Genomic DNA, 8,712 nt, shown 5'->3' on the forward strand with positions numbered 1-8,712 from the left:
ATGGGTCTGCAGTAACTTTGCTCATTCAGTGCATTCATTTCTGAAGTCCAGAGTAATACCCTGGCAACAGAAAGGCTAGAATGACATTTGAAAAGGCTGTTCCAGTCATCTTTTGCTACTGCTCCAGGTGCCAGCATAATGTATTTCCCCAAGCCTGGTTCCCAGAAGGCTGCTACATCCTTGGGTTTAACTAACCATTGCAGAATCTGAGTTGCTGTTTCATGAGAAGACATCAATGCTGGCACTCCTGGCTACAGTGATAAAAACATCCTCCCTTGCCTGTGTTTTCTCCTTGTCGTAACGTGCCTGAACATCCCAGATCTGAGAGCTATTCCGTGTGACTTTTGAGCTGTACATGGCAGCCCAGCCATTTCCTCCCCTCTTCTCTCCTCTCTTTTTACAGTAACAACCTTTTCATACTTGCAAGTCCTGTTGCTTTTGCCACAAACTTTTCTTCAGAATTCTTCAGGGTGAATAAAGCTGAGAAATGTCTTGTCTTCACCATCTTTTATTCAGGAACAAGTGTCTTCTTCATGCAAATTTCATTGGCAAGCATCTAGTCAAACTTTTTCAAAGACAGCCATTTTTTCAATTTCTTTTTAAGAAAAGAAAGGTGTGTTTCTTTTATTTTTAAAGCATCTCATGATGAATGGGCTTTCAGAACCTTCAGAGAGACTGAGGAGTTCACAACTTCAAGGCTGGCGTGTGTTGTTCTATGAAGCCTGTGATTATAATCCCTTTAAAGGACAGTAAGCAAAAACTCTTGTGAGTTGTACAATATTTTCCCATCTCAGATTCTAAATGTTGGGGTAAAGCAATCAGCAGTTGCTGCTTTGAATTTCTTAGTGGCAACAAAGCAGTGAGCTTATTGATCAAAGTGCTTCACAACTTAGTTAAAAATTCTGTACTAAAGGTCTGTGATTTTTCAGGTGCATGTCCTTGACTCAAAATATCTTTAAAGGCCATGGAAAAACTATCATGTGACTTGTAAAATGTGGGCATATTTAGATCAGCATCCACCAAGGGTAAGGTGTACTTTAGTGGTTATTCAATTGGGTGTTGCACATCCACAGAAAGCTGTATTGGAAACAATAGTTTTGCTTCTAAAATTTGTTTGTGCCAGCTTTTACAGAGAATAAGAAACAACTGTTTCCTTGCATGCCAGGCTTGCATTTGTCTTGTTTCTCAGTTGTTACCCCTCCTGTTCCTGCTCTACTTTCTTTGTTCACTTCAGCTGACGAGCTCCTGGCTTTTAACTTCCTATTTACTAAGTTATTCTTGGCATTATGGATGCCCAAACGTAGATGGTGGTAACTTTCATTTCCTGGCCCTGTTTCTCATAACCCCTTCTGCCTTTGTCTCTGAAGTCAGCAGCGATGTCCTTGTGAAAGCCAAGGCTTTGCACTGATTTAGCAGATTGATTCAGCTTTTCAGCATTACAGACTTATCTTTACTCCAATTTGCCTCCACACAGGACCTCCTTCCTGTCTTCTTGCTCTTCTTTCTGCACAAGGATTTTTCCATGGCCCCATGGTAACCCGTTTCCCTTCCATTCCTCACACAGCAGTCCCTTCTTTGGCAGCTAACACAGACATCCACTATGCCAAGGAGCCCACTCTCATGGGTGTGCTTTTCTACAGGGCCTGTTGGTGCAAGTTGTTTGTGGCCTTTCCTTCTGTCCTCACATCTTAGTACCTCCTCTTCTTCCTCCTAGTGAGCCCAGAAACACCTTCCACAGCTGGCCCCCAGCACTCCATAGCTGTCCCCATGGGGACAGAGAAGGACACAGACAGCGGATCTCTGCGCCAGGGTGGCCCATTCAGGATGGACGTGGGACCCTTCTCATTCAACACATTCCCACCAGCATCAGGAACTAATCTTGAGTGATGAAATCTCCCCCCAATGCCCTCTGTGTCACATGGTTCTCAGCCTCAGCCTGAAGTCTTTGTTTCTAAGGACTGCCATGAGCAAGAGGGCATTGTCTGTGAGGATGTGGAAACAGGGATGTGCAGTCCTTACCTGGCAGCAGAGTGCTTAGCATCCAGGGAGACAAGTGCCAGGCCCCTGCTGAGACAAGGGAACACCTTAAAAGGAAGGTAGTGGCCTGTCTTTCCTGTTCTTAGATGGAAAAATACTTCAGATGTGGCAGCTAGAGCTGCCAAGAGATGCTTCTGTTGTGCACTGCATGTGCATTAGATCTGTATTAATGGGGATTTGGGTTTGGTTTTACTCTCTACTGTTAGAAAGAAAAACATCTTCACTGTGTCAGGTCGAAGAAAGAACATGGTGAATAACTGAGATGAGATCATTATATGACTTCATGAGTAGTCATGGACTGCTACAATTGAAGGAAACGATCATTTACCACTTGTTATTTAGCAGATGGGCACAGCTGAAACTCGGCTCCACTGCAAACTTTATTGTTTCCCTGTCAAATCCTAAGAGGCTGAGATACCTCCCAGGAGACCACTAATCACTGCTGGCACTGGGTGTTGCTGGCAGCATGAAGGGAACCTTAAAAGTTTTGGTGGTTCAGATTAGCATCCAAAAGGCTGAATGTTTCCTCTGGGTTCCAGGTCATGCTAAATGTTTAATAAAAATCCTACCTTAAGACTCAGTATGAAAGGAAAGAGTGGGAAAGCTTACTGACTGCATCTGGCATGACCAGTCCCTTACCTAAAATTAGCTGAACTCCTGCTCTCCTGTGTCAGCATGCACTAGAGCTTGGGCAGAGCCTGCCAGGTCCTTCAGGAGCTCGGACCTCTGCAGCCTTTTCTGCAGTGTGGTACCAGGCATGGCCTTTCACTGAAGCATCATCCAGCCTTGGAGGGCATTTGTTATTCCCTCACCAAAACCAGGGACTGATGAAAACCAAGTCTCCAATGGAAAATACAAGTGGGAAAAAAATAAGAAGAAAACTATATGGTTCTTCTTCTGCTTCCCTCTATCCCACCTGCCCACCCTCCTGCACTGTTTTTTATATTATGGTAAATAAAGTGTGTCAACCTGTGGACAGCTCAGTCAAGGATACCCTGCTCTCCCACTGGCAGAATCTGTGCTTTGCCATAAAATATGATTCTGCCCGATCCCATTCCTGTGAGAGGGATTTGCTGATGTTTAATAAAAGCTGTGCATGTGCTCCAATCCTATGTGGAAGAGGGAATGATCCACCAAGTTTCTCTCTCTCCCTTGTGCTGGTTTTGGCTGGGGTAGAGTTAAGTTTCGTCACAGTGACTGGTATGGGGCTGTATTTTAAATTTGTGGTGTCCACAGGGTTGGTAATATAGAGATGTTATTGCTGAGTAGCTCTTACACAGAGCCAAGGCCATTCCTGCTTTTCATGCTGCCAGGCTGGGCAGTCCTTGGGGGTTGGACAGGTGACCCCAACTGACCAAAGGGATATTCAACACCCTGTGTCATCATGGTCAGTATGTAAAGTGGAGGGAAGAAAGAGGAATGGGGGACATTTGGAGCAATGGTCCTAACTGTTTGGAAAGGATCTCATCAAAGATGAGGCCATTTGTCTCTGAGTCCCAGGACCAAATCTGTATGAACATCCTTGTTTGTAGAGCCACAGAGCTGCTTGGTGCCTCCTCCACCAGAAAGCTTGGTCACAGCCTCACTTGATTCCCACACAGTCTGGTTACACACTGCGGCGAAGGATCGTCCTGCTGCTTTCTCAGAAGCTCTACCCTGGCTCCCTTTTCCTTGCCACAGTACCTAATTCATAACCTCATATTTTCTCCTTGATGCTATCCCCCAAAAAGGCAATAATTAGAAAGCATGTGGGAAACCAACTTACAAAATGTTGTCAGCCTCTCTCCCACATCCGACAGACTGACTGAGGGTTTTCTCCATCCAGCTGGTCCCCATCCAGCAATGCCACTGGCAGGATGCAAAGAGTCTTCACACAGAGAGCTTCTAACACCCCACTGATTGGCTTCATGGATAGAGCAGAAAGGATTAGGGAGAGTTGAAGCAGATCAGCCTTTCTTCCAATAGTGAGCACCAGCTTCACTTCTACAGGGAGCTGCCAAACAGCAGCTTTGAAGGAGTTCATGTCTCAGGCCCAAGCCCTCTGTGACTTTCTGACCTGGCCCCCTGTCAGGCGATTCTGGGATTAGCCTTACTTTGCATAAGAGACTGGCAGGATGAGCAGGGTGTTGCTAACAAACCAGTTTTCATGGGTGGGAGTGAGCTGCAGTTCTAAGCATGGTGGAAACCACGCTGGAGCTGATATTCCTGCCCTAGACAAGTTCAAAGTGCTGTAGCTTCTACTATAAGGGGGTGTGGGTCACATGTCACTTTTCTTCACATGGTGTTATTCTTCCACCATATTCTTGATCCCCCTGGTTTTTCCCACTTTTTCCTATTTCTTTTTCCACCTGGCTCACTCCTAAGATCTTGACTTGTCCGTCTAGCAACAGTGGGGTCCACATCACTTATAGAAAGATCATCTTTCTGGGAGACTGATTCAAATCTGGGAAGATGCAGAGCCTTGTACAACAAACAAAGGTTTTTTTTAACTTGCCCTGGATGGAGAGGCACTAACTGGGCTCAAAACTTTCTATGGCATGACTGAGTTACAAAGTTACCTTAAAACAGTTCATAGACCCATTGAAAATGGGCTTTAAAGGGAATGTGACCTGGTTCATACTCATGTCCTCAGCTGCACCCAACTAATCCTGGCAGAGATTTCACCATCTGAATGGACAGTCTTCCAGGATGTACTGGGAGGAACGGAGTGAGCTGTGGCAACCTCCCTGAGGGCAGTTCTTTGTGTAAGAATAGTCCACACATGTTCCCAGTTGCCTTATCAAGGTAAGTGGTTATAATGGGAACTTCTGTCAAGGAGAATGAAGAGGAGTTGAGAAGAGGTTGTTTGGAAAGTGCCAGAAAGCCAACAGGATAGTGTGGGAACAGCAAAAGATTGTTCAAGCCTTCAGGAATCTCAGGAAAGTAGAAAAAGTCCAAGGTCCTGCTCCTGAGAGCTGGAGAAGAGAATAGAAACTCCTAAGGTTGAAGAAGTAGCTGGTGTTTTCTGAGAGGCTTCACTGTGTGGGGCACAAGCCCTGGTTCTTGCAGATGGGTTCTCTGGATGGCTGTCTGTCCAAAGTCCAGTGCCCAACCTCATGGCCTGGAAATGGGCTGGGAAAGGCAGGATGGCTTTAATGAACCTTCAAATGGGTAAAACTTAAACAATTTACACCCAAGGGACCACGGACTAGGTGGGTATGTGAAAAGAAAATGATCAGTTGTTTAAACTCCCAAATAGGAAACTTTGTAAGAGGAAAATGTGAAGAAGTTTCCCTTTTAGGAATGAATCAGACAAAACTGGTGTTGTCTAAGTTTGGCCAGATGCTTTTTTAAAGGAGGATGTTAGAACTGCTGGCTGCCACATGCCGAGAAAGGAGAGAGTGCCTGAAAGACAGAAGGGTGGTGCTTCATGCTAATGGCAACATTACCCGTTCTACAGCAGGGACTTGGAGCTGCCTATGTAGATCAGGAAAGCCCAAGAGGGAGCACTGTGTGCAAGCCTGTGTGTACCTGACTGCCTCATCAAACGAGGCCCAGCACGGGTCTCTCTCTACAGGCTCATTTGCGACGTGTGAAAAGAAAACTGTATTTGCATAGATAATTTAATTCTGGGACACATCTGTGGAGATTGCCTGCAGGCCACAGTCAAGTCTCATGAGAGTTTTTAAGTGTGCTGGATGATAATTTCCCAACAGAGGATGCGTCCATCCAGCACACCTTGTCTCCCTTTTAGATCCATCGTGATGGGTAGAGACAGTGGAGCTGAGCAGTTGCAATGGACTTGAGCAAAGTCAGGACAATCATAGGTAGTCATATATGAATTTGGCTTTTCCAAGACACTAATTTTCCCTAAGATGAAGCAAAAACCGAATGCAATTCATCCTAAAGAAAACTCAGGCAAATTTTGTGAAATTTGACTGCAATGTGAGTTGCTTAATAAGAGTTTAGCAGATGACCAAAAGCTGCAGTTAAAGTAGAGGGTATTTTTGATGGTTCTGTGTGACACCCTGGTTGGGGGTGAACCCTTGAGGATGGACAAAGCATAAGTGTTAAATGGGCTGAAACCCTGAGCCAGACCCCAGAAGAGAAGTGTTATTTCATTAGGTATAGCTAATGACTGGCAAGCAGGAGGGGTCTCAGTCCGCAAAAATCAGCTCCAAGCCGCCTTTTTTCAACAGTAAACTTGAAACAAGGATCCAACTGTTGTGTACATCTTGGAGCAAACTATATGGGCCAGACCTCCAAAATGAGGTGTTGTGTCCCAGGAGATCACAGCTCCCACAAGGGATCCAGCAGCTGTAAGGTATAAGTAGCTCCATGCAGGATGAACAAGGTGCTAAGTACGAAGAGCCAGAGCAGCAGTGAAGAGGCATGAGCACGTGGTTTATCCTTCTTATCAGGCAACGTTGTGATGGTACTGAACCCCTCCAGGGAGCTCTGAATTCAACTCTTCAACAGGATGTTTAAAAAGAGTAAGGGCTGAGAAAAGACATGGAAGACGGAGAAAATTGCATCCTGCCTCCCCTGGCAGTTTCAAATGATTTCAGCTTTTGCTTTCCCTTCCTAGGACCCAGCCTCGGGCTGAGCCATGCTGCTGCTGTGCTCCAGCTATTCCCTGGCATGGGGTGATGTGTTCCCAACATGGGGCTTTAAGCACAGCAGGACCCTCGTCCCTGCAGAGTTTGTAACACAACTCACCTTAACTATGGGCTTTCTGCCCTCACTTGTGCCTTTTCAGACCTCCATTCCTTCCTGCTTGGCAGCACAAATCCTTCTTTGGTGCATACCTGTAGTGCAGCAGGCACTTTCCTGCCTCCAGACAAAATACCCAGGCATTTTTCCCAGACTACCCAACATCCTGGCTGCAACTACATGTTCTCTGACAATGCCAAGTGACACCTAGAAGGGTGTCCCAGCTCTTGTAGGGCTGCAAAGCTAACTGGGATGAGGCTGTGGTCCCACTTCTGCTGGGTGAGGAATAAGAGGTGATGCACATCCATGTGTCTGTAACAGTTGCCAAGGACAGTTGTCTATACCTCCAAAGTTTTTCTTCTTTTTTGAGAGCAAAACTGAAGCACGCACAAAGCGGCCATTTCTCATTATCACAGTTTACAAAGTGCTTAGTAAAAAGCATGAGTCAGTGGGGCAACAGGAGTGCTCTCTGCTAGCTTTGGGAGGAACCAGAAATAAGTCACTCCTGCTCCTGTGTGAACAGTCAGGGTCTCACTCCTCTCTCCTCACTTCCTGCTGAGAGATGTTTATACTTATGGTCCTGGTTTCATGGAGGCAGAGACCAGATTGTTAAGTTCAGTCTAAGAGCCTGCGTGTTTTAAAAGAGATCAGATTTCCAGAGATACTGAAACATGGGGACCTTCGTTATAGCCACTGTGAGCTGCAGATAATCTGCACCTCTCTAAATAGGAGGGCTGCTTTCAGTGCCAAAATTCAGAATTAATCCATGGGTCTCCTTATTTTAAATTGCTGGATCTTCGTCTCCCAAGGCTTTCCAAGAGGCTTTTTCATTACGTGGCAGTAACAAGGCTCCTGCCTCCTTCACCTGCTCTAGATGTGGCCCTTGGCCCCACTGAGCCTTCATCGCCCATCACTGCCCAGGCTGGAAAATACTTTCTGGAGCATGGTGTTAGACTCCCTGGGCAAGGTTCATGCCTCTGCTTCACCTCAGAGGGGGATGGGAAAAGGGAGTGGAGAGGTCCTATAGCAGCTTCTCCTCTGGGACATCAGTCAAATCTAGGAAAGGGCAGTGGGAGCTGCTGCCAGAACCAGAGGCTGCAAACTGGATGCTTTTACCAGGCTTGGGAAGTGAGAGGTCATTGTTTGTTTCTGATGGTGCTGTGGGGCACAGCGTGACCAACAGTGCTGTGCAAACCTCTCTGTTCCTATTCAGACCACAACTGCCCCTGGTCCATGGCTCTGCAGGTCTGGGAATGGGCAGGAGTGGAAAATTAGCACAGTTCACGGCAGAGCCTAGCAGAGTTGGGTAAATGAGGTAAACAGAACAGTGTAAAGAGAGAAAACCTGCATGGCCTACACCTGTCTGCAAACAGCCCTTTCCAGCAGCACCTGGCACTTGGCTGCAGGCTGGGAGGGAAACTACGGTGCTGGAGCAGAGCTTTTGGCTTTCAGAGTTGTGGAAAAGTTCCAGTAAAATGGAGTGGGTGTCTTGAGGGGAGAAAGCACAAAGTTGATGCAAGCGAGCTGCACGACCGTGGGAAGGCAAGACCGGGAAACGGCCAGCACGGGGATGCTGTCAGTGACGGTGGGTCTGTCCGCAAGACACCGAGCGCTGCTCACACAAACATACCTATTGCAGTAGTCACGCTGGCTACCACTAGCCAAGGGGCGGCACAAGCAGCTACGGAGCACGAGGTTGGCCGCCCTCGCGTTTACTCACCTTCTCGGGCCGGTTTTGCCACAGACGTGGGGCTTTGTGCTGCCTCAGCTGCCAGGAGCACCCGAGCGAGGCGGCCCGTTCCCAGCCGGGCGCATCCCGCCGGCAGCAGCGGGACGGGCCGGAGAGGAGCTCGGCCGCGGGAGCGCGGGGCTAAAGGGCTGCGGCGGCGCGGCCAGGTCAGCCGGGGGCTGTGCCGGGGGGTCCCGCTCTCCCTGCTCCGGGGTGTTCTGGGGAGGGCTCGATGCTGCTCTCCTCTGGAGGAG

This window comes from Anomalospiza imberbis, chromosome 2 (genome assembly GCF_031753505.1).
Source record: "Anomalospiza imberbis isolate Cuckoo-Finch-1a 21T00152 chromosome 2, ASM3175350v1, whole genome shotgun sequence".
In the NCBI taxonomy this organism is placed as follows: domain Eukaryota; kingdom Metazoa; phylum Chordata; class Aves; order Passeriformes; family Viduidae; genus Anomalospiza; species Anomalospiza imberbis.